This window comes from Podarcis melisellensis (genome assembly GCF_964234715.1).
Source record: "Podarcis melisellensis genome assembly, chromosome: 6".
Taxonomy (NCBI): Eukaryota; Metazoa; Chordata; class Lepidosauria; order Squamata; family Lacertidae; genus Podarcis; species Podarcis melisellensis.
In genome coordinates this window covers 44436313-44463464 of record NC_138538.1, presented here as the reverse complement: position 1 = coordinate 44463464, position 27152 = coordinate 44436313, and the positions used below count along the sequence as shown (strand labels likewise).

At 44.0% G+C, this 27152-nt stretch overlaps 1 long non-coding RNA gene across 2 annotated transcripts in view; it reads right to left on the bottom strand.

Annotated features, from left to right (window-relative positions):
* The window catches only part of LOC309371337, a 41502-nt gene extending 16817 nt beyond the window's left edge, over nucleotides 1-24685 (bottom strand). Inside the window, exon 1 of one of the 2 annotated variants that reach the window (XR_014169060.1) lies at nucleotides 24573-24685. This is a non-coding gene — a long non-coding RNA (uncharacterized lncRNA). Of the gene's footprint in view, nucleotides 1-16444; nucleotides 16492-24572 lie in introns of those variants that run through there. The other variant, XR_014169061.1, reaches the window with a different exon arrangement.
* Nucleotides 24686-27152: the final 2467 nt, after the last annotated feature.

The following is a 27152-nucleotide window of genomic DNA, read 5'->3' as shown; positions in this document are numbered from 1 at the left end:
AGCAAGCCAGTTGGCCGGGAATCCCCCCAATCACTCAGGGGCTGGCCTCCCCACCCCCTGGACACGTGGAACCCCACCTCCTCCTTAAGGCAGAAGTGGCTTTTTCTAGCAAGGCATATGCAAGGCCAGCTACCTGCTGATTTCCTCCATAGATGTCTTACCTAACCTTGAATTATTTTTTAACAGGAGAAGTTTTCCTCTGCCCAGTGTTTTTCTGCTACTAATTTTTAAAGTCAGTCTTTTAGGCCCAAATTAGATGCAGTGTGGGATAGTTATGATTCTCCTGCATTAAAAAGATAGGTGCAAAGAGGAGATACTGGTTAGATTAGGAATATGACACTAGAATAGGTAGGGTTAGCTCCATATTATTTTTCTGATTAAAATTCTCTTGCCCATATCTTCTATTTGCGCCATGCAGAATAAAACTTACAGATCTTGCATGGATACCTCGGTACCAGTAAACTACAGACGGCAGTGAGGCCTAATTGGAATAAAGGATTAATCTCATTCTTCAGTGCTATGGTCCTGATTCAATTCAAGGGTCCCTGTGGCTTCTATTAAACGAGAAACAACAACCCATGTCTTGTTAGGTTCTTATTAATATGTATAGTGAGTGCACAGTGGAATCGGCCTAATCTCCAGGATTTTCTGCAGAGCAGGTGCCGACACTGGACATTCAGTCCCAGGAATGTGGTCCTTCTCATTTAGGGATAATGCTTGTCTTCTTCCACCTTGTCCTCTGTGGGCTTCCCATCTATCTAAAATTAGGTTGTAAGTTCTTCAGAGGAGGGATCTGTCTTTTGTGGTTGAATGCAAACGGCACTTCTAGGCTAAATCTATAATTTTCCATACAAGGGGTTTGAGACCATCTCTATCAATCTGCACAGGGCATCTTTCTAAAGAAAGACACTCCTGGCTCTCCTACCAGATCATATCTGCTTTAGCCCTTAGAACAAAAACCAGCATCTATTGTCTTACAACTCCATGCACTTTCTTCTGTGGCTTCTTATCTTTGGAACTCATTTGCCTCCAGACATTCAGATGGTCTAGTTTAACTATATGAATCTTCTCCAACCTGGTGCCCTGCAGATGTTGTTACCTCCACATCAGCCTCAGTCCGCATGTCCAATGGGAGTTACTAGTTCAATAACATCTGGAAGGAGACAGGCTCACCATGCTGAAGAACTGCATGAAAAGTTGGCTCTAGCCTTGGAAAATAGAAATCTGTTCATTTTTTAAGGTGCCACCAGAGTCCTTGTTGATTTTGCCTTTTCATAAGTCTGTTTCAAACCATAAATCTGAAACTCTTGACTGTGGCAACCAGTTGCTATTGAAATGAGGCTTCAAATATAATAACATGAGTCAAATTTCAAACCCAACCTCCAGGACCAACGTCTCTCTCATCTTCACATTTTGCCTTTCCAATTGGGGCTATGTTGTCTGACAAAGCCAGCCAGCATCTCTCAATAGGGAGCACTTTTCTCTTTTCTTTTTTCTCGGGAGGTCACTTGGAAAGAGCAACAGCTCCTTCTAGAGGCCCTTTGCTAATAACACAATTTGACCCGTAAAGCACAGTACAAAAGGCTTCCCAGAGAGAGGGAAGGAAAGATTTTGCATGTGCTATTAACAATGGTAAATAGATCACAATTCAAGTTACAAAATCCCACAAGAACCTTTGCATTCTGTGGAGCTCATTCAGCTTCCAAGCTTCTTCAGATTCTGTCACAGCATTCCTGAAAGCTCGTACATTCAGAAAAACCAAAGGAGAGTTTCTTCAGTGCCAGGGAAGTTAAGTGACTGAAAATAGATGTTTTTAGCTTTGCTGAACCTCCTGCAGCAAAGTAATGGTAATTTTAAAAAAGATCCAGAATCAGATCAAAAGTAGAATACATTTGAATGATTTAGTTAAATCAAAGCAGACAAATAATGGGAACATAAATGAAATTTAAGAAAGCCATATATATTTATTTATTTTTATTTGAAAAAAAATTCTAATTTGTATGCAGACAGGGAAAGATATCAACTTAAAAGGCTAATTGAGAGATGAAGGCCAGGGCCATCTTTAGCAGATGTGACGCCGGGGTGCAAATATCCGCCCAGCACCCCCAAATTACCACGGATAGTTTTGGGGTGGCCGTAGCTGCTTTTATTTAAAATGCATCTCTGGGTTATTTGTGGCGTATAGGAATTCGTTCATTTTTTCCCTTTAAAATATAGTCCCCCCCCCAAGGTTTGAGGGACAGTGGACCGGCCCCCTGCTGAAAAAGTTTGCTGACCCCTGTCCTATGCATTGCCGTGTAGACATCATCGCCCACAGGACTGGATTATCTGAGCCAAAATACTATATTGTACTAAGTGAAAGATCCATGATCTTCTTTTCCACAGTTTTTCAAAAGTATAATCAAGCATAAGGCCATTATTCAGTTTGGGGTCATGGTGCTAGTAAAATGGAGATTCACCCCCATACCACACCACTTTCATCCCATAACTGCAATTTGCCCCATGGGGAGGAAGCATGGGCCAGTCTTCCCCAACCTGGTGCCCTCCCTGCTCCCAGTGTTTTGTACTACAACTCACATCAGCCTCAGTCAGAGATTCTAGTATGTAGCTGTAGTTCAACAATATCTGGAGACCACCAAATTGGGGGAGGCTGAGATAGATAGAGGTCCTGTTATGGTACATTTTAAACAGCACAATCCTATATACCCCTGCTCCAAAATCAGTTGCACTGAGTTCAATAGAGCTTATTCTCATGAAAGTGAGTATAAGATTACAGCCCAAAACAGATCTCCCACTGTCGCGTCTAGTTGCTACTCCATACATCTTGACTAATGGGATTATAAGAGGTTTTTCTGCATAAAGAACATCTCTCAATATAGGCTCTTTGCTGCCACGGTAGCAATTTTCCTCCATTCTTTTTCCAGGCATGTTCTCTTCCAGTTTGTAAACACACTACTCATTTAAAAACCACTTTCTATCTTATCTATGCATCTTAGTCAAGGCCATCCTGAAGTTCTACCTTATAGCAATGCATCTAAAAATTTGTCATGGTTTTCTTTCAGCAGGCATTCCTAAAATGCAGCCAATCCATCTTAATCACTTTGATTTAGTCTTTGCAACAATATCTGTTCTTCATACAGCCAATAAAATTCCTCAATCTTTCTGGTCCATAAATTCTCCTCACCATTTCCCATTAATTTGTTTTTCTTCCCTTTTTGTCATTGTCACGCACTTTAGAGAAAGGCACAGTGTTCGAATTATAATAATTGAAGTTTAACATTCTTGGAAATGTTTTTGCTTTTGAAGACTTAGTTGCAAACTTTGTATTAGTACCAAGGACTGTGTTCAAAGATCAAGAAGTTACTTCTTGCTAACCCTACTGACTCAAGCCCCCTCCTGCTGCCGCCGCAAAAAAAAAGTGGACCCCATTTTTAAAGATCTGGGTAAATACTTTCCTTATCACACACCTGAAACACACAAAAACAAATGCATTTGTTCAAACACAAGGAGATGAAAAATAACATAAAAAACTAGCTGCTTTGTCATGCACAAACAGTGATACCCTACAGGTCAAAGAAAGCTTTGAGCCAAAATCTAGGTTGACAATTGAAAATATATTGAAGATCTCCACTTACAGTTCTGGGGTGTAGCTGGTGCTGGTTTCCCTGGGCACCCTACTTCTGTGGCAACTCTGAAGTTGAAGATGCTGCTCTTGACATGATGGAGTTGGTCCAGTGCATGTAGCTTGTTTCTTGATTGTCACCAGAGGGATAAAACTCCCTCCCTCCTTCTCTGTCTCTCTGACTTATCTCCTTTTCTCTCTATTCCCTCCAAATGCCCCCTTTCCACCCAGGCATTTCCACCCACCCCCTTTCTATTCCTTCTCTGCTCCTCCCTGCCACCCATCACCAGAGGACTGAAAGTATCTCATGCTTTCTTCCATTAACCACTACCCTTCCATCTCTCGCTCTCCACCACTGACACCTTACCTGAGTGACTCTTTATCCTACAATGCTTAATTGTCTACAGTACCATTGCGAAGGAGGATGGGGGGACCAGAAAAACTGGCCATGCCCCCATGATCTCATTGGCTATGTTCCCATGACTGCCTAGCACCCTACCAGGTCTAGTGGGCACGAGCCACACTGAGTGACCACAAAAAGACTCAGTAAAAAAATCCAAATGCCCCAAGCTCCTGTTTGCACTAGCTTGGCCTCTCCTACATTGAATATATCCCCTTAAACATGCCCATCCATTTCACTGGATGCCAGGATTGTACTCCCATCCTTCCTGAACAAAGAAGAGGTGCGCACAATCTAAAAGGACATGACACAAGAGAACAAAGCCATCAGAGGAAAAAGCAAGCTCTTAAAGACACAGTTTTGAGTCACTTCAGTGAGTCCAAGGCAAAAAAAAAAAAAAAAGTAATCAGGTTTTGCTCAGGCAAGTCCCATTCTCCTTCCCACCAGCATTTTCTTTGTTTGAAGATCAACAAAGAAAATGCTGGTGGGAAGCAGAATGGGACTTGCTTGAGCAAAACCTGATTACTTTTTTTTTTTGCCTTGGACTCAAGGCATTACTCTGCTGCATTACTGAGTGCATACCACTGCTGTTGTTGTTGTTGCTGCTGCTGTTTAGTTGTTTAGACGTGTCCGACTCTTCGTGACCCCCATGAATCAGAGCATGCCAGGCACTCCTGTCTTCCACTGTCTCCCGTAGTCTGGTCAAACTCATGCTGGTAGCTTCGAGAACACTGTCCAACCATCTCGTCCCCTTCTCCTTGATGTCTTTCCCAACATCAGGGTCTTTTCCAGGGAGTCTTCTCTTCTCACGAGGTGGCCTAAGTATTGGAGACTCAGCTTCAGGATCTGTCCTTCCAGTGAGCACTCAGGGCTGATTTCCTTCAGAATGGAGAGATTTGATCTTCCTGCAGTCCATGGGACTCTCAAGAGTCTTCTCCAGCACCATAATTCAAAAGCATCAATTCTTCGGCGATCAGCCTTCTTTACGGTCCTGCTCTCACTTCCATACATCACTACTGGAAAAACCATAGCTTTAACTATACGGACCTTTGTCAGCAAGGTGATGTCTCTGCTTTTTAAGATGCTGTCTAGGTTTGTCATTGCTTTTCTCCCAAGAAGCAGGTGTCTTTTAATTTTGTGACTGCTGTCACCATCTGCCGTGATCATGGAACCCAAGAAAGGAAAATCTCTCACTGCCTCCATTTCTTCCCCTTCTATTTGCCAGTAGGTGATGGGACCAGTGGCCATGATCTTAGTTTTTTTAATACTGAGCTTCAGACCATATTAAAAGGTTCTTTAATTCCTCCTCACTTTCTGCCATCAAGTTGTGTCATCTGCATATCTGAGGTTGTTGATATTTCTTCCGGCAATCTTAATTCTGGCTTGGGATTCATCCAGTCCAGCCTTTCGCATGATGAATTCTGCATATAAGTTAAATAAGCAGGGAGACAATATACAGCCTTGTCGTACTCCTTTCCCAATTTTGAACCAATCAGTTGTTCCATATACAGTACTAACTGTAGCTTCTTGTCCCACATAGAGATTTCTCAGGAGACAGATGAGGTGATCAGGCACTCCCATTTCTTTAAGAAATTGCCATAGTTTGCTGTGGTCGACACAGTCAAATGCTTTTGCGTGGTCAATGAAGCAGAAGTAGATGTTTTTCTGGAACTCTGTAGCTTTCTCCATAATCCAGCGCATGTTTGCAATTTGAACTCTGGTTCCTCTGCCCCTTCGAAATCCAGCTTGCATTTCTGGGAGTTCTAGGTCCACATACTGCTTAAGTCCGCCTTGTAGAATTTTAAGCATAACTTTGCTAGCGTGTGAAATGAGTGCAATTGTGCGGTAGTTGGAGCATTCTTTGGCACTTCCCTTCTTTGGGATTGGGATGTAGACTGATCTTCTCCAATTCTCTGGCCACTGCTGAGTTTTCCAAACTTGCTGGCATATTGAGCGTAGCACCTTAACAGCATCATCTTTTAAAATTTTAAATAGTTCAGCTGGAATATCATCACTTCCACTGGCCTTGTTATTAGCAATGCTTTCTACGGGCACACCACTGCACTCTGTGCAATTACTGAGGTGGGCGCTGAGGCACTCTCCTCAGTGTCCTCTAGGAGCACCCAATAACAGCCTCTCCCTCCTTCTGCAGCCTTCTCCTTAGTCTATCCACTCCCTAAAAGAGCTGGAACTGACTCAGCCCTTCAGGGGTATGGTGAAAGCAGCAGTTCACAGAGGCAATGTTCTCACTATGTCCACCCCACTCTTCCTCCACTGATCTGTTCTATGATCCCTTCCTGTAGGGTATTTCTTTTCCTGGAAAGGATTTTTGTTCTTCAGCAAACCTTAGGTGCCAGATGAAGATACCTCCCTGCTGTGTGAGGATGGCACCATGTCGACAACATAAGCACTCACAGTTTCCACATAAAAAGTGGAGGGAATGAAGGGGACCTGCAACAAAACGTTGTAGTGTGAAGGGCTTTTGTATAGGATTCCAGACATTTTATTCCCCACCCCCACCCCAACACACACACACACACTTTCAGTTTTCATCCCACTCCATCAGTCAGTCAGCATTTCTTGCCCACTGAGCCCTGCTTGATCAGTCTAAAAGACCCATCTAGTCTTTCTCATGTATCACATGCACCATGTTTTCTGCTTTTCTAGCCACTCTATTCTATTCTCTCCTCCCACCCAATTGTTAGGATTTACCCCCAGTGGCGTAGCGTGGGTTGTCAGCACCCGGGGCAAAGCAAGTAATTTGCGCCCCCTAACCCGTGGATTTGCGCCCCTAACCCTAACCCCCAGATGTTGCGCCCAGTGCGGCCAGCCCCCCCTGCACCCCCCACGCTATGCCACTGTTTACCCCTCTCATTAAAATGTCTCCGTTATAATGAGGCCCTTTTGGTATGGATTTTACCCAGGGCTTTTTTTCAGCCAGACCTCACTACAGCTCAGTTCCGCCAGATCTCAGGTAGGTGCCATTGCCATTATAAGAGAACAAGGGAGGTGTTCATGGCAAGCTCTGCCACCTCTTTTTCTAGAAACACACCACTGACTTTACTCCTTAGGTTTCTTCCCCCTAAAGATTTTCAGACATCTGTAAACCTTAGATTTACCCCAACTTTGCCAATATTTTTCTGTCCGTTGTAAGTGCATGGTGAGCTTCTGACTACATAAACACACAAAGACCCAAATTGGTTTTTAAATTTTAAAATTCTTATCACTTGATTAAAATGGTTATCCAAATATTTGTATAGACACTAGGCAAGGATTTTATCTAATTTGGTCAATTTTAGAATCACGCTCATCCCTATTGAGTAATGTAATTTTGTTCTCAAAGATACGCACTGATGAGTTCCTCAGTTCAAAAGCTTAGCATCTTTTGCTGAAAATACCCTTTTACTGAAGTTGTTTTGTGTTTGTATTCTGGGTTCCATTTTTCTCATTTTGAAAATAAATGAAGCCTGCATATAAGTTCCCAGAGGAACATACCCTTAATGTTTCAGAATCTAAGTGGAGAACACTGCTGAATATTTATATCACTTATTTTTTCAGCGTATTGTGCTTGCCCTCAGAAAGCTTAATTCCTGCTAGTTTATTCTGAATCGTATTCCCCTAATTCGGCCGTAACATGACATTTCTGTCTCAGACACAACAAGCTTCCTTCTGTTGTTCCTCTGGGTGCAGAAACAATATTATATATATATATGTTAAAAAGCTAGTGCTAGGCCAGTAATTCATCAGTTCCTGGTGAACTGAAGCACAGTTTTAAACTCCCACTAAATTGGCGACACAAGGAAGGGAGTGCAGTGAGCACATTTCATTTTATAAGGATGAAAACAGATTGTACAAGGGCACTCTCAGACCTTTATAGCTTGTAATTGCTTAGACCAGTGTTTCCTAAACTTGGGTTGACAGCTGGTTTTGGACTGCAATTCCCATCAACCCTGACCACTGGTCCTGCTAGCTGAGGATGATGGGAGTTGTAGCCCAAAAACAGCCATCAACCCAAGTTTGGGAAACACTGACTTATACCTTTATAGCTTTTAAGAGCAGCAGGAAAAAAGCTTCAGGTGTGTATACATGAACTCAAACAGCAGGAAAAAAAGACAATTATTAAGGATCATAATCTGAATTTAAAGAAATTGATTTAATAAAGGCTGAATAAATATGTTTGACTGTCCAACCCATTTGACAGCCTACATTCTTCTTCTGCTTGATGTTATTAGATAGAATTATCTGCATTATTGCAAATGTATATCAGAAGTTGAACTGGTCTGTATGGTTGTGCGTGTACATTATTCCATGTTTTATTTAGCAGGGAAACATTTGTGCACCTAAAATACCCTCCTAGAATTCAAGGCACTGCAAAATATTTGCCAGAACAGTTTTCTTGTTTCAGATTTCCAAAACTGTGGGCATAACATTATGTTTGAAGACTGGGAAAGATTGTGGACCACTGGGTTGAACTTTACTGCATGTAATGCTTTGAAAGAAAATGTAACGAAAATGATATACAGATGGTACATGACCCCAGTTAAACTTGCCAAAATATACCATTTGTCTGATAATAAATGTTGGAAATGTAAAGAAAATGAAGGAACATTCTTTCACCTCTGGTGGACCTGCCCTAAAGTGAAGGTCTTCTGGGAAATGATATATAATGAGTTGAAAAAGGTATTTAAGTATACCTTCACCAAGAAACCAGAGGCCTTTCTTCTGGGCATTGTCGACCAGAAGGTGTTAAAGAAGGATAGAACATTTTTCATGTATGCAACAACAGCAGCAAGGATACTACTCGCTAAGAACTGGAAAACTCAAGATCTACCCACACTGGAAGAATGGCAGATGCAACTGATGGACTATATGCAACTGGCGGAGATGACTGGCAGAATCCGAGACCTGGGAGAAGAAAGGATCAAAGAAGATTGGAAGAAATTTAAGATTTATTTACAGAAACATTGCGATTTAGTGGAATATTAAGAAGGATGCTTGGTTATAAATAATTGGCCATCACTAAATTGGATTAGAATTTGATGATAAGAGAGATTAAGAGAAACAAAATTTGTAGGAGAATTATTTTATTGTATTTAAATAAGTGGTTATAAAATTGAAAATAAGATGATAATTTGCTTGACAAAAACTTATTAATGATGTAAGTGGGAGCGGGGGATGTGAGGAAGTCTAAAGATGTTATGAAATTTTGTAAAAACAAAGTAACGCTGTTTATTATTTCTGTATTTCTTTTATTAAAAACTCCAATAAATATTTATTAAAAAAAAAAACAGATTTCCAAAACTGAAAGCAGTCAAACATTTTAAAATGTATTTGCAATGCTCTCTTTATTCCCCTCTCCATAACAGAAACTCTGGTTCCCACTTCACAAAGAAACAAAATATTCCACCCACAGTCATTCAAGGCAGATGCAGCATAGTCTCAAGGTGATGATTACACAGCAGCCTCCCATACAATTATCTGGACAATTTTTATTTTTATATATATATTTCGACTGGATCAGACCAACACAGCTACCTACCTGAATACAATTATCTACTACTAGACACTATGCTCCAGCTGCACACAAGATGGCAGCAAATCCCCACAATCTTGGGAGGGAGGCATTGCTTGAACTGTGGTACTTTGGTTCTCGTACGCCTTGGTACTCAAACAACTTGAAACCCAAAACCCAAACACTGCAAACCTGGAAGTAAGTGTTCCAGTTTGCAAACCTTTTTCGGATGCCGAATGTGCTCCGTTTTGAGTGTTACGCTTCCGCTTTGAGTGCCACACTTCTGTTTCGAGTGTTACACTGAGGTCCATCTGTTTTTGCTATTTATTTCGCGTTTTTGTTTTTGCAGCTCTTTTTTGTTTTGCTTTTGTGACTGTTCAGCTACAGATTGATTGATTGTGTGACTGCACTACATTCTTTATTGCTTTCATGTTATGGATCAATGGTTTCATTCGATAGTAAAATTCATGTTAAAGTGCTGTTTGGGGGTTTGTTTTTAAAAGCCTGAAACAGATTAATCCATTTTGCATTACTTTCTATAGGAAAGCGCCTCTTGGTTTTGGAATGGATTTCCAGAACAGATTAAGTTTGAGAACCAAGGTACCACTGAACATAAAGTAGCATTTTCAAGTTCTCTTTAAAGCAAAGTCACAGCCTCTCGCTGTGATGGATACAAGACAGTCTGTAGTGAGTGAGTCAAGGTGCTTGCATGCAATTACTTTTGATGGTCATCCCAAAGTGTGGGGGGAAAGGAGGAAGAAACGGACTTACCCAAGGACACCTTGCAAGTCTGTTGCTTGAAATAGAATCATATAACCGTAGAGTTGCAAGGGAGCAAAGGGGTCATCTTGTCCAAGCCCCTGCAATGCAGGAATCTTTTGCACCATGGGCACCACGTTAGAGACCCCAGGCTTACTACCTAGTTGTAAGATATTGTGGTGCTCTAGTACTATTCCTAGGGATAGCTAAGTCAGCAGAGGATGAACCCACAACTCTGAGGTTAAGAGTCTCATGTTCTCCCAACTGAGCTATCCCACTGAATCCATGAATGGGATTGCGGTACTGAAAATTTCTCTATCCCAAAAATCTCACTAGTAAGGTAATGGTTAGGTAAAGGTAAAGGGACCCCTGACCATTAGGTCCAGTCGTGACCGACTCTGGAGTTGCAGCACTCATCTCGCTTTATTGGCCAAGGGAGCCGGTGTACAGCTTCCGGGTCATGTGGCCAGCATGACCAAGCCGCTTCTGGCGAACCAGAGCAGCGCACGGAAACGCCGTTTACCTTCCTGCTGGAGTGGTACCTATTTATCTACTTGCACTTTGACGTGCTTTTGAAATGCTAGGTTGGCAGGAGCAGGGACCGAGCAATGGGAGCTCACCCCATCGCGGGGATTTGAAGCGCCGGCCTTCTGATCGGCAAGTCCTAGGCTCTGTGATTTTACCCACAGCACCACCCGCGTCCCTCCCAAGGTACTGGTTATTCTGCCACAAAATCACCTAAGCCTGACACAGACCTCGAACTTGTTTGTACCTAGAACTCAGATCAGCCACCAGTTTTACAGAGCAGCAGCTTCAAGGATGGGCCAAGGCACCCATCTGCAAAGCAGACTGCCCTAAAATCCCATTGTCAAATCCATCATTCTAGCCGCCCAATGCCTGTCTTTCAAGTTGCAAATGGGAAGCATTTCTGTGGCCAGATTTGGTTTTTAGATCTTTGTTGGCTGGCGTCAACCATGAAAACAAAAGGATAGTATGTTACACAGGTGCTCCATCAGCTGTTTCAGTGGAATTTGTAAGAATCTGGGATGGGGTCATAGCTGGGTGGAGCCCCAGCTTTGCATAAAGAAGGTTTCCAATTAAAAGCAGATCTCAGATAGCAGGACTGGGTGCAACCTCTGCATGAGACCATGGGTGCCATTCACTGCCAGAGTAGACAACACTGGTCTAGGTATACCAATTGTTTGACTCAATCAGTGGCCAATATTTAGTATTATTGATTAAATTTGTACACCAGCTGTCAGGGAACTGCCATTGGAGCTAGAGGCGGAGGGAAGGCTCCAGAGGGATGCCGGAGAGGGTCCCAGTAGGGAGAGAGGCAGCCCATCTGCTGGGGAAGGAAATCAGCGTAACCCCAGTGGAGAAGGGGGGCAGATGGGGGAATCGGAGAGGAGGCTCCAGGACTCCTTGCCGGAGACCAGCGGGGAGAGCACGGGTACTCCGCTGCCCACACCCTCCCTGCGCAGAAGACTTCCGCGCAGGGAGAGTAGGAGGAGACTTGGCGTCAAAGAACTTCTTTGCTGGAAGAAGTTCAAGAAACGCCCACTGACGGATTCTGCCAGCGACTGAGACAGCCACAAAGTGAAAGGCTGTCCAGACAGAAAGGGTTCAACCAGGTAACCTAGCCAGGAGTGGCGGCAACTTACGCACGAGCAACCCCTAGAACCATTACACCAGCCTTCATCCAAAGATCACAGGGTGGTTTACAACATCAAAATACAAAATCAGAACACAAAATACATAATAAAAGAAGAACAGAAACAAAACAATAACCCCCCCTCCCACAAACACATTTAAAAGGCCCTAGAATGTTCAACCTCAGGTCATCCATTCACTCTCTACCAGTGTTTTACTATACTTTTACTCTGGAAGTATGCTACATGCGATTGAAAATAGCAGCAGACAATGGGGTGGGTGTGATAGAGGATGGCTGCTGCGTATGGGGAGGGAGAGTGGGAGGGGTGAGGTGGCAGGGCGGTTGACACTGTACAGTCCCACCCACAGGTGCTCCTGCTGATGCATTTGCACAGTGCTGACCTCTCCACTGCTTAATGTCCCACTCTCCCTCCCAATAAGCAGCAGAGACTCGGTTGCCGGAAGGTCAGGTGACGCCACCCCATGTAGTTATAGTTCCCAGAGTTCCCTGGGAAGAGGGGTTGGCTGCCCAAGCCACTCTGGGAACTCCAACTTTGTGGGGGGGATGGGTGTCTCCCAACAACTCTCAGCACCCTTAAACTACAGCTCCCAGGATGTTTTGTGGGATGCCATGCCAAGTGGGATGATACTGTATTTGAAAAGTATCGTGTAGATGGCACCGTAATTAACTCTGCCTGTTACTGGCTCTTGCGCCCCCTACCCTTGTCCCCTCCTCCTTCTTTCTGCCTTCAACATGCACAATAGGCATTTAAGCAGAGACTGGATGGCAATCTGCCGTAGTTACATCCTGCATTGTAGCTCCTGTACAAAACAAGGGGTTAGAGTAGAATCAGGCATCCCCAAACTCGGCCCTCCAGCTGATTTGGGACTACAATTCCCATCATCCCTGACCACTGGTCCTGTTAGCTAGGGATGATGGGAGTTGTAGTCCCAAAACAGCTGGAGGGCCGAGTTTGGGGGTGCCTGGAGTAGATGATCCACACAGTCCTTTCTGAATCTTAAATTCTGTTCTTCTCACCACTCGGAGAAATGAAGTTATTCAGCAATATGTTCTTATCATATCCAAGTTAGAAGCCAAGGAAAAAGAAAACAGTGTTTTGTCTTGAGCCTGTTGAGTCATGCCTCCAGTGAGGGGTGCCATCTTCTTGTTTCATGTGTGTCAGACAAAACAACTTTAGTGGCACCCTTTTGAGTTTTCTGGTAAAGAGCCCAGAAGTATAAATGTGCTAAAGGTACAATAAGCCGGTGTATAGAGGGATCTCTACCAGCTCAGAAAGAAAATGTATTTTGTCCCTTTGTGTGTCTGTGCACACGATGGTAAGAAAGCCCATGGAAATGGTTTCCTCTGAGCTCCTCAGATGTCGGTGCAGAAAGCCTGCATGGGAACAATAAATGCCACTGCAGTCATTTATACCTGCTGGAACCTATCCCATTACTTTGAAGGCAGCAGCATTGATTTTGTGGTGGCCAAAGGTCTTATCCATTGACTGAAATGGAGCTACCTTCACTTACTAATTGAGAATATAGCTCAACCAGTGGAAATCCATGAAATGTTGCGTCTGAGTTAACTTATTAAATAAATCCTTTCTCTGCATTATTTCACTGGGATGCTTCTAGATGGGTGTTTATTGTGGAGCTGGTGCTTCTCACGCTTGCAGTGCCCATACTATGTGTGGGGAAGGACTGTAGCTCAGTGGCAGAGCATCTGCCTTGCATACAGAAAGCCCCTGGTTCAATCTCCAGCATCCCCAGGTAGGGTTAGGAAAGACTCGTTGCCTGAAACTCTGGAGAGTCTCTGCCAGTCAGTGTAGACAATACTGAGCTAGATGGAGCAGTGGTCTGACTCTAAAAACCAGGTACCTAATGCTGGCAACAAAATAACAGGTCATATTTCCCCCCTCATTTTTGTGTGGGAAATCCATTGAGTTAAAGGGGGGGGACCAGTGCTGTGGCCAAGACCCATTTGAGGTATGTCAACAACCAGTTTACAATATTAAGCCCCCATTTGGCCTGGAAACCCTCTTTTCTTTTCTTTTCTTTTCTTTTTTCTTTCTTTCTTTCTCCCTCTCTTTCTCTCTTTCTCACTCCCTATATTTCTTTAATACACACAAACACACCATGTAAACACACAGTGCTTTTCTTCTAGAAAAAAGGTGCCAGTACTGCATACTCTTGAGCGCTCCCAGAAAAAGCACTATAAACACACATCCAGTCTCACAAACGCATCTTACAAAAGTTCTCTGGCACACATCTGACCCCTGCATAGCAAGCTCAAATCCCAGATGTCCTTTATTGTTAAAAATGTGTTCATGCTTTTCCAGTCCTTAAGCTGCCATTGTCCTCAATTGTTGGTTTTGCTTTAGTTTTATTCCAGGAATATTTTGATTTATTTTTTTTAGATTTTTCGTTATATTTTATTGTGAGACTCTCTATTCTGATAGAGAGTTATTGCTTTTATTTTTGTTTGTTACTATGCTATGTATTTTTGTATTGTAAACCACCTTGTGATCCTTGGCTGAAGGGCAGTATAGAAAACAAACAAATATTCTGTGAACCGCCCAGAAAGCATGACATAGAAATGTAGCCAGTACACATAATAAATGTCCTGGTGGGAGAAGCATTTCTGAGGGACCTCAGCTACTGCTTCTCTGCTAGGCTCTCTCTAGCCACTAATTTGCTTTGGCTATTGGAGGGTGGAAGAATAGCATGAAGAAATAGGATCTCTGGTACACAGTAGGGGAGGTCATGACACTGGGGCATGAATGTATTAGCAGAGTACTAAGACCACAGAGTAGCCTTCCGCAACCATGTGCTCTCCAGATGCTGTTGGACTCCAGTTCCAATCAGTCACAGCCTGCATGACCAATAGTCAGGGGAGATGGGTGTTGTAGTCCCATAAGGTTTGGATGAGCACCAAGTTGCAGGCTGGTACTATCGAGCATCCAGTGGTAAGTGGGGAAAGAGATATTTTGTTGTTGGATAAGCATTAATCAATTCATGGGCTGTGGTGTCCCGGAAGTCAAATTCTATAATCAAACACTGACAAGTTTAATTCCGCCCCAGTGCTGTTGTATTAAATGAACAAAATGTATGTTCTTACGTATGTTCTTACAAGCTGCCACAAGATGACATTTGCTTTATACCCCAGTTGTACACAACCACAGAAAACACCCAATATGCAAAAGACCTGGGAAGGTATAATATTAAGCTAAAGGAAAAGGGTGGAGACGTATGCTGACTTGCAATGACTTGCTCAAGACAGAGAACTGTGGAGAGTTGTTGGAGACCGGTCTGTGGGATGACGAAACCTGAGAAGCTATAAGCTAACCTTGAATTATTAATGCTTTCCAAATGTCCTAAACAGATTGGTGTGGACAGTGGCAGAAGAGCACATATGGGTACATATGGTTCTTTAAAAACATAAAATTTAACATCACTTTTAAAATGCACTTGTGAATTGTGGCTTGCTAGTCAAGGGATGATAATGAGACCTGGGTGGTAGCAAACAGTATGATGGGGTACTGCCATTCACCTGACCTCCAGTCAGTTATAACATGGTGGCTAGGTCAGCATGATGCAAACACAGTGGAAGAACCAATCCGGTGATCCTGCCAATGCATTCGCACTGCGGCAAACTCTCCATTGCAGTGATGCAACCATCCAGAGGTCAGGTGAGTGGCAGCACCCCAAGTTGACTGCAACTGTACCTGAGATAAAACCCCTGCTGTCCATTGGTCGCTGCCTGTAGCTACTTTCTTCTTGGTTTCACAGCCCACTGCAAAACATTTATTAGGCACCACAACTCCAACTTTTTTCTGTGTTTTCTGTTAGCGGTTAATTTTTTTAAAGCCTCATTCTTGTAGCCCCTTTATGAAAGCCTTTTGTTCCTCCTGACAGCCTTTGTCCTGTTCCAGCTTAGGTAGGATTAAAGACAGATGTCACATTTGTAGAGCAGATGGCATGTTTTGCTACCTCTCTCATTGAGACCAGTCCAAAGGTATCTTTTTTTTCCTATTCCAAAGAGAGCTCTGAGGAAACTGGTTCAGCAGCTTTATGAAGTGGTGCAATTAGAATGGGAACACACTAGCTGAGGTAGTGCCAATTGGCTAGCACAGATAGTATCACCAACACCATCTTACCCCCAACCTCTGGAGCAGTTTGGCAACTGGTTTTAAAATACTGGCAGGTGGGTGGGGCTAGATACAAAAGTGGGTGGTATAGTAAATGGGTTCTTACCTATACCTTCTGTGGCACAATGGGTCAGTGTGTCTGGCTATTAACCAGAAGGCTGGTGGTTCAAACCCACCCAGGGACAGCTGTGGGCAGGATTCCTACATTGAAGGGGGTTGGACTAATTTCTCAAGAACTTACTCCAAAAAGTCAAAATCAGACAATACTGGAGCAGGGTAACTTTTGAACAGCTTCACACAAGCGACAGCAATTCATAGTTAGGACATGCTAATGCAGAGATCTCTACTGTTGGACAGAGCAATGAGTACTAGGCCTGTACCCGGAGCCATGTTGAGGAGAGTGTCTGGTGTTGCTAAGCAACCATCAACTATTTCCCCTCTGGAATTGGCAAAGCATCTGGCTGAGGCTTAATGCATACAATGGCCAGGGGAGTCGTGAGGGAGGCACCCTCAGTAAGTTGGGTCTAGATTGAAATGAAAGTCTTGTATTCAGCACACTGAAATATCTAGAGCAGGAATGGAGCACCTCAAGGCTTCTGGCCCCTACGACTCTTCCCAGGCCACATAATCTCCTGAGCCACATCCAGTGCTAAAAAAGCCCTGGCCAGCATCACCTCGCCAACACTTCTTGTGCCTTCCCCAAATGTTTTTGCCTGTCTAGAATGTATACGTGAACCCTGATAGTGCTTCTTGTTTGCCTGAATACTGCACAGAATTAAATTTCTCATTCAATGCTCTGGCCACATTTTTCTCTGGCCATGTCCACTTTTGCCTCTGGAGCCACTGGCATATTGCTCCTGGATAGTTGTTCAAAAGGATTGCAGTCCTTGCCCTGGAAAAGGTTCCCCATCGCTACTCTCTAGCCACAGGGGAGAGCGCCAGACACTTGCGGCAGAAGGACAAAGGGAGGCCAGCAACAGCAAAAACCTTCAGAGACTGAGAGCATATTATATGTATATGGTCCCAGGTTTAATCCCTGCTGTTATGTACTGAAGTTCCCACCCTGGACCAGCAGGGGGATACTGTAGATAGTTATGCAAATAAGGGATTGAAAGTGATGTTCAGTGATTGGATAGTTTTAGAAAGTTGTTACAGTAACGTTGTACTGGAGCTCTATATAAGCAGGCTGACTGAACACTTCAGTTCAGTTCTGTCCTGGCCTGTGAATAAACAAGAGCTGTTTGAAGAATCGCTGTGTCATCTGATACGTTCACCCACAACTTAACACCTGCCATCTCCAGTAATAAGGCCCTCTGCGCCAGAGAACCAATGCCAGGTATAACAAGCAATGCTGGGCTGTCTTATAAGAATTTAAGGTCTCAAATATATAAATTGAATGTACAAGGCAAACACGTAAATAAATACATAAACCACATGTCCGAAACAGTACAGGAATACAGTCCTGAAACCATTTTGACTCTCCCAAACTGACGAAATATTTCTCTGCAAGGAGGGAAGAACTGAAAAAATCTTCCCATTGTCTTTGTGCTCACAAATCCTGCCTTAAGGGCACATTTAAGGTGTGAATAGGGTGAGCCTGTGACCTGGATTCAGGAATTAAGTAGTTATACAGTCATACCTCTTGTTATGTTTGCTTCAGGTTAAATCTTTTCAGGTGGCGTCCCGCGGTGACCCGGAAATACTGGAAAGGGTTACTTCCAGGTTTCGCCGCTTGCACAGACGGTCAAAATGACGTCGCGTGCATGCGCAGAAGTGGCGAATCATGACCCGCGCACATGCAGATGCGCACACACAGGTTGCGTTCTGCTCATGTTGCGAACGGGGCTCCGGAATGGATCCCGTTCGCAACCAGAGGTACCATTGTAATAATAAAAGAGTGGCCAAAACCCAGATAATAGAACCAGGTAACCTGCCAGACAGGAGATAAACGACACACTCAGGATTCTGTTTTAGACCACCCCCTGTGATGTATGAATGATGTGTTGGGGGAGGTGGTCCTGGGCTACACCCTTTCTGTGATGTACCGTATGTATGATGTTTCTGGGGCGGTCTGGAATTTGAGGGTGGGCAATTCCAAAAGTCTATATAAGGGCGGCCACACCTTTGTTCTGGGTCCCTCCTCTCTCCTGCATGTGGGGGGAGCACCCTGTTGCAACAGCTTTAATAAAGATCAGGCTGACTAGCTGCCTTGCTTCTCAATATCCTCTGGTTTGCCTCTGTTATTTTCTCCTACTGATAGAGAACCTAAAAGAGGACTCTATATGGGCTCTTGGATACCCCATAAGGCCATAAGGGGAAAGGAGCAGTTTTTTCCTTGTATCAGCTGACAGACAAATAATTTGACCCATTACAAGGTGGCTTTGTGTTTAAAACAGTACCTAGTCCTGTTGCCCCAGTCCTCTTGCCATGAATCCCTGGCAGTTTTTTCTCTCCTTCCCTTCTGCCTCTTCCCTCTGCCCTCTCCTGTGCTGTTTGCCCTTGATTTCGCCTTCTCCTCCCCTCCTGCTTCAGATCCCGTGAGAACATATGGCCTGGTGTCAAACACTGCTGAGTCACCGCTGCGTATGACCGACATGTGAGTCATGAGAGGGAAGTCCCTTCCTCAACTGGGTACTTTTTCAAACCGGAGCTGAGTAAAAGGGAAAGTTGTCAAGGAATGTTGGCAACCGAGAAGGTTGCCTTGGAGCAAGGACAAGGTTCCTGCTATATCTCCCCGAGTTATTTCCCTTTACCACAGTGAACTCGTGCCACTGACGTCGTCCAAATCCTCGAAAAGAACAGCAGGCCTTGAACAGCTGCTGGAGAATTGTCACAGACGATGCTTAAGATTAGTGTGTTGAAAATGAACAGCAGCAGCGACCGTTCCCAAATTCTTTGGATGCTATGCTTTTGGTGTGCCCCAGGACTACCACTACTGCTAAAACTCGGGACTGCTTTGAGAGAGCAGTCCTAATGGGAGAGAGGAAGATGGGGGCTCAGTCTGACCTCACAGAATCAGGCTGTGGAAGAGGAACACAGCCCAAAGGTCAAGCGGCAAGCCTCTACCAATGCAGGAAATATGTTGCTGCAGCACTCCTGATAGGTGTCCTCTAGAATGCACAGCTCTGCATTCTAGGAACCTCTCCCTTACTATGTGTCAAGGACTTTGTGTGAGCTCCTCACCACACACACACACACACACACACAGTGTTCCTCTGCTCCCTTGTGTGAACAGCAGTAGAGCCTGATCCTGATTATATACCTCAAGCTGCAATCCGGTATACACTTACTTAGGAGTAAGCACCATTGAAAAATGAAAACCAAGAGACTTTCTTCTGAGAAAAAAGTTATTATTACTGTTATTATTATATCACCTTCCACATATATGTCTCAAAGTGAATATAAAAACAACAACTTAAAACAGCACAGAAAATAAGGAATGATGTTTGTTACGCAGAACACAGGCAGCCACTCTAAAAGCCCTGCTCCAAGTTACTGTGGAGCCGGATTCTCGCCACTTTGGAATTTTTAGGAGAAAATATCCTGCAGAAGTACTGTATGTAAGGGAGTCTCTAAAGCACCCTGCCTCTGAGCTATATAGGGGCTTACAGGCTAGTGCCAACACCCTGAATTTCAAGATGTATAGGTTTGTGCCTCTCACTCCAGATCACTGGCAAAGGGGCTCTTAACATATGGGCCGCAGCAATGGGCTCTGTGAAGGTCTCTGCTATAGTGTTGGCTGGTCCTCTTGAGATTGGTGGGGCAGAAGGCAGGGAGGCCTACAGTAACCGGAGCCAGAGCCAATGACAGACAGGGCCAAGTAATTCTAGTTTTGTCTCCATCCTCCTCCCTGCTGAATCCTACAAATACAAAATTAAGGAGAAGGAAGCTGACAGGCAGTGCGACCCTTTGGACTGGATGTAAGTACAAAGACAGGCAAGTGGGGGCTGGCTGCTGAGGGCGGACTGTGGTTGATGGGGAAGTGTCCCAATTGCAGTACAGTGGTACCTCGGGTTACATACGCTTCAGGTTACATACACTTCAGGTTACAGACTCCGCTAACCCAGAAATATTACCTCGGGTTACCTTGCTTCAGGATGAGAACAGAAATCGTGCTCCGTTGGCGTGGAGGAAGGGGAGGCCCCATTCGCTAAAGTGGTACTTTAGGTTAAGAACAGTTTCAGGTTAAGAACGGACCTCTGGAACGAATTAAGTACGTAACCAGAGGTACCACTGTACTGTAATGGACCAGCCACTACTGTGTCCCTTGGGCACCTCAGCTGCTAACTCCCACATGCATGCGAAAACATTTAATTTTCACAAAAACGGCTTGGTTTGTATGTTTTAACAACTTTTAGCTATTTTATTTTAGCTATTATTTATTTTGGGCTGGTAATCTTTCTGAATTTTCTTCCGCGTAAAAACATATATTCATCGCTTTGGTAAACACAATAATGACTCAGGAATTAATTACAGTTAACTATCTTTCTACTTTATTCTTATTCTTGCTTCGTTTTATTGGATGGACAAAATCATCTATTTTGCATTGATCTGCTGTCCTTTTTCTTGTTAAGCTTTAAAAAAAATGTCCATAGTTAAAACAAGAATAAAGTATGGTGGGATATTAGCTGCTGGTTAGGGATCTACACAGTTTCTTTTTGTGGCAAATCACAAATTTCATAGAACAAGTCTGTCTTTATGACCACTGGCCAGCACCTCCCCCCACCCCCTTATTTGGCTGTAAAGCAAATGGTTAATTTAGAAATGCTGGTTTTGAAAAGTCCTTCCAAGTATCATTTCCAGATCATGCCATGGGTGGTGTATTTCAGGCATGCTTATTCTGCAGCCTCTAGGATGCAAGCAAATGGTGTTACCAGCATGCCCAATTGCCTATGATCATATTTACACCCTTATGACATCTTAATAAAATTGCCTTAAATCCTTAGTGTTTTTTAAAACTCCTGCACTATTGAGAATGAAGTTACATGTTACATGCAAATACACACGTCTCATCCCCATTTTTAAAAACAGCTTCAGAACAGAGGAAATTGGAGAGAAGCAGCGTTTTGGAAGTGGTGCTTAAACTATTCCCTTGCAGCAGCTTTTTCATTCCAAATTATCCCCAAGCTGCTTTCTCTCCAACAGAATATTTCCAATTGTATTCTCATATGCATCCCAGTTTTCCCAGCAGTGAGAACTCCAGGGTGCAATGCGTCTCCAGCTTCCATTTCCTTTTGAATCAGGTCCCCGGAGATGTATGGCATTTTGTAATGTTTGCATTTAGCTACAAACACAGAAGTTAAACATAAATGGAAATGCACAGTTAATTCCTATGGTTGTTGAAAGCTCACAGCTTCTTCAAATCCCCCAAAGTCTGTTTTCATCCAAAGTCTAAAACTCAGCCTCTCTCTGTCTGACTTTGCAGTTACAAAGCTGCCAGTCTATTATTCTCTTTGTCACAAGACTCCTGGGTAACACCTCCGCCCAGCTGGGAAGAAGGAAGAAAAACATAAACCTCTTTTGCCATACTGGCTATCAACTTTCAGCAGTGTCTCCAGTTTTTACCCTAGTGGGCTTACTGATGGTGAGCAGCAGGACCACCTCCACAATAGCAGCAGGTAATTTTCTGCCAATTTCCCTATGGAGACACCCACTGCTACATAAAACCAAGCAGGGGGAAATAGATGAGCAGGTTGGGGGGTGGGGTAGCTAGAACAAAGCATCAACAACTGCCTGAGGATGCCAGCCCTGCATATCCTCACAGCACCTATTCACAGGGCACCTCCTGAGAAGCCAATCTCTTGTGCCTGCCTCCTGATTTACTTGCACAAAAGTTATAGGATGTCCACTCTTTGCTTGAGCATCTGTTCTGATTTGTTTGTGGGGAGGTTACACAACAACGAGCATTCATTCTGTGTTGTTTGATGGGAGGTTGGATGTCTTCCAATCAGTGATAACGATAACTATCCCACACTTTTTAGTGCATTTCCCTGTTGCTTCCCTAACCATAAAGAGTCATTTTTCGAAAGTGGATTTGTTGCCCCAGAATGCTTTGATCCACTTTAATTGCACAAACCTTAATTTCTAATAAGCTGCTGCATACCTCTAACAAAATAGTGACAGTCTGTAGGCAGCCACAGTCATCCTTGCTTCCCTGTCTCTACGTATACCGCACAATTCACACAAAGTGATGAGATGGCAACAAAAGCCACACACAACACTGATATTACAATTTCTCAGCAACACTGCTTTGCAGCATCCCTCACTTACAAGTTATAAGAGACTGGGGTTGGGGGGGCAGGCAGAGTGGTGTCCTGAGAACTAAGTTATGTTAACAAAACAACTTTTGGGGGAAGATCTCCAACAATAGTTGTGATCACTGACCTGCCTCCCATGCATGTGCTACTGTTGTTCTGTGGCAGGAATACCCATTGCAATAAAGACTTTGATTGAAGAGCTTGCCAGATGGACTCCCTGCAACCTGAGCCCTATTTAATGACTCTTCATATCTCTCATTGAGAATCCTTACCCTAGTTAATCAGTAACACCTTTTTCCTCTCTGTGGGCCTCTTTCCAGTCTTTTTTGGGTGGCCCCTCTGAATCATCCTAATGAATCTTATCAGTCCACTAATACCGTAAGTCACAAGCACACACTGATTTCTTGTCATGCTCGCTCACGTGTGTTCCTGAAAATGTTTCCTCTCCCTGTGTATGTGACTGGGAGACCGAGCAAACAAGATGTGCTTGGCAAGATGGCTTTCTAGTTGAGATCGCTCCTTCCAACAACACAGTGATGATGGGCCACCAGGGTGTCAAGCTTTCAGCAGAGCATGGTGCCAGGCAAGGGACGTTGCAGGGAAGCAGGACTGCAGCTAGGCAGACCAGGTACCAAAACCAAATACGGTACAGTAAAGCTCTTTTTACCAAGAGGTCCGAACAGTGCTTTCAGAATAATATGACCTAGGAGTTTGTGCTGAAATCACATTATTTTGGTTACAGTGTTTTCATGCTTTGCATATTTTGACAAGGAATGCATTGAAAGTGCCAGGAGTCAGGGTATAACCAAGGTTTATCAACAGTGGAATGCAGAAGAGAATTAGATGTTCAAAAGTGCAGGAGGCCTGTCCCCTTTTTCACTTGGACACTCTAGGTCAGGGCTCTGCGGAGACTCAGGCGGGAGTTCCAGATTGGCTCCACCAGTGTGTCCACTGTGCAGCCCTGACCTCGCTACCACCTAGCCTCTCCCCACTCCTCCTACTGGTAAGTAATAGGGACACTTTTGCTAGGAAATTATTGCTAGAACCGCACCAACACCAAGCGAGCCATTTCTACCGAATAGTGTGGCAAGGCAATGAGGCTGGACAATAGGCCTCATACCAAGCCAAGTTTTGCTTTTACAACAATTGTTTTCCAAGACTAATTGCTGGGGGCCAAGGAATGAATGGCTGTGCATGTCTGTTGTTTGTATGCATTTGTGTGCATGTACATGTGTGGTATGGGACGTGGGTGGCACTGTGGGTTAAACCACAGAGCCTAGGACTTGCTGATCAGAAGGTTGGTAGTTCAAATCCCTGTGACGGGGTGAGCTCCCGTGGGTCAGTCCCTGCTCCTGCCAATCTAGCAGTTCAAAAGCACGTCAAAGTGCAAGGAGATAAATAGGTACCACTCTGGCGGGAAGGTAAACGGCGTTTCCGTGTGCTGCTCTGGTTCGCCAGAAGTGGCTTAGTCATGCTGGCCACATGATCTGGAAGCTGTACACCGGCTCCCTCGGCCAATAAAGTGAGATGAGTGCCGCAACTCCAGAGTCGGCCACGACTGGACCTAATGGTCAGGGGTCCCTTTACCTTTACCTTTACATGTGTGGTATGGGCTTTATGTATGCATGGGGGGGGTTATGTGGGGGGTTGGCCATCAAGCTAGTGGCAATTGGAGCCCTTTAATCTTTCTTGGGAAGGGTTGGTGCTTGACAGATGCCCATGACTATTTAAGACAAAGATCAGGCACCAGTACAAGCTTTTTATTTTAGTTCTATGAATTTCAGAGTGGAACATTCCTTCTTCAGGAGCTTCAAAAGCTCACAAGTTCTTTAAATTTAGAGACACCTTGTTCTTAAAACCTGAACTTAAGAACCACTTTTGAAAAAGTGGGAAGGCAAAATTTTATTTTCTCCATGTGTATAGGAGAATCTCTACATAGAGCTAAATGAGTCATGTACTAGAAAACTTCGAGACTGTTTTCCTTTTTGTCTTGATTCTTTGTGGTGGTTTTTTAAAATACCATTTTACCCAGGACTCTTCCCCAGAATTCCACATGGGCCCACAGGCCTAACACAGTTGGCAACCCCTACTCTAAGCCAAATAGAGAACAACTATTTTACAACCCAGAAAAAACATTAAACGCCAGAAACAGCTCACTTTAGGAAAGGAAAAGACAGAACCTTGTTGAATATTATTAAACAGATATTGAGCTACAAACCTTTTGGCCAGGTAGTGGTCAAAGTGCTGGACTAGGACCTGAGAAACCAGACTTCAAATCCCCATTCCACCATGAAGCTCATTGGGTGACTTTGGGTGACAGCCTCTCAGCCTAACCAAAATGGGGAGGGAGAAAACCATGTGTGCCACCTTGAATTCTTTGGAGGAATGGTGGGATGTAAATGCAACAAACAATAAATAAATTTCCCCCACATTAAATGATTGATCTAGAGTGCCTGACCAGAGTTCTTGTAACAGGCTAGAAGCAGAAAGCCCTATGTACCTTCTTAACACTTCCCATCTTCAAAATCTTGCCATGCTAGTATTAGAATATCTGTGATCAGTTGCATCCACATGCATGTCAAGACATGGAAGAAAAGGACGGCAACACCTGTTCAATCTGAGCTAAACGGTGCACTTCCCAGCAACACCTTTAGAAACATTGGTCTCCTCTTTCCCAGGGGAAATTCCTATCAGGGAGTGCACAGGTGTTCAGAAGCAGAGCATGGCTCCTGAGTAAACAAGCATGTGTGCCAGCAGCAGACCTCAGCAGGATCAGCACCTGGGACCAGGGATTTACCTAGCATGTTTGTGCATGAGGGACTGGGGAGAGAAGAGACAAACAGGAAGATTTTTTTAAGGTGTGGCTCAAGAGACATTTCCTCTGCAAATTCTCCCAGCAAGGAAAAGAAAGCCCAGCTCCCTTGCCTTATTTTTGTCCCACGCTGAGGTTAGAGCATTGTGTGCTAGTGTCATAGGAACTCAGTGGCCTTGTTGATACTCAGCCGAATATGAGAGAAAGATCACTAGTCTTGATGAACTTGTGGTAGTATTTCCTAAGGCACCAGTTGCCAGGCTTTTTAGGTCAAGGGGCACATAAGACACCCCCCTAATTTTTGACATTATTTTTTTTGGGGGAAACCTAGTCTTATACACAGAAAAATATGATGTGTATTTGAGTAAGTTCCATGAGCACTGCCTGGTCAGTTCTCTTCCCCCTTCCCTTGTGCTTGTGCTCTCTCTCTCACTCTCTCTCACACACACACACACACACACACACACACACAGAGAGAGAGAGAGAGAGAGAGAGAGAGAGAGAGAGAGAGAGAGAGGCAGGCAGGCAGACAGACAGACATAGTTCGCTTTCTCAAGGAATCTGAATGAATCTAACCTTTAGAACCACATAGAGCTCAAAGAGGGAATTGGAAACTACTATTTGTGGGGCAGGGGGTACCACCCTCCCCACCTCACAATTAAGGGAACAATGGGGTGGGGGGGCTCAGAGGTTTTGTGGGTCTGAAGGGAAGCCATCAAGAACACCATTGTGCACATGGGTGCCATGTTAGTGACCCATGCTCTAGGGGTATGAAGACAGCTTTGTTTTGATGAAACCTGTAAGGCAGATCTGTAAACCAGCGAATTCAGTGAGGCAATTCCCCACCCAACATAGTGTGGCTCTTGCAGAGAACCTGATAACATTGATGAAAGTCAGGTTTCCTAAAGAGTTGGCATTTAATTTGGATATCTAACTGCTTTCCATGCACTTTTCATTGTCTGCCTTGTTTAATGGTAACTGACATGGCTATATGGCCAGCCACATACTTGCAATCCAAACATCAACCCAGATTTAGTCATGCCCAAGTGGAAGTGATTGTGTGAATACTTTGTTATGGGCAAGAAGTAACGCTCAAGAAATGTATGAGCTGCTCCTTATGTGTAACCATTTGTGGGGCCTGCCCTAAATTCTAATCATAGGCCTTCATGATGTGAAAGACAGTGCATCTCCACAAGACTCATCAAATTCTTGCACCAGAAAAATTCAAGATAATTAAGGTTGCTCCCTCTTTTCCTGATACTAGCTCTGTACCTTGAGCAGCTTCATACAGTTGTTAAAGGCACAGCAGACCTGCCAGGAACAAAGGAGGCAACCCTCAATTCCCATAGCAGTAGACCAGAAACAGTAACATTCAAAATAGACAAGGGGCATAAACTAACTCTGTTTTGTGATATGCCAAATTCATAGCACAGTGAATTTCCAAAGCAAGGAGTGAAGCAACCACTTTGGTCAAGGCTTCCCATCTCTCATGGACGGTGGACCTACACCTTACAATTTGCCTAACAAAGGTGAAAGTAGCATTTGCTTATTTTGCAAAAGAGATGCAGGGCTTCACCTCTTGTGTTCTTTGACTTCCTAGCGACTCCATAGTGAAATGCTGTTTGTTTATATCTCCAAGGCCAATATCCTTCTCCGGTGCCAACAGAAGCACTTGGCAAGAATCTGCATGCCTTCTGGTCTATGCCTTCTCCTTGCTACCTTCTCATCCCGCATTCCCACTTGATGTCTTCCATCTTCATCTCCTGAGCCCTCTGGCATAGCATCTGCTAGTCTGAATCATGGTTCATTTTACCTAACACAGGAGGGCTTGCCCCATATAACAAGGTGCTACAGTGTTCTTAGCAATGAACAGCAGCAACATTCATTATCTGCCATGCCTGTTAACATCTGCACCAGTATGTGTGCGTGCATGCATTTTTTCCTGCATACCTACAGGGGGAAAGTAGGGAGAGACCACCTCCTAGT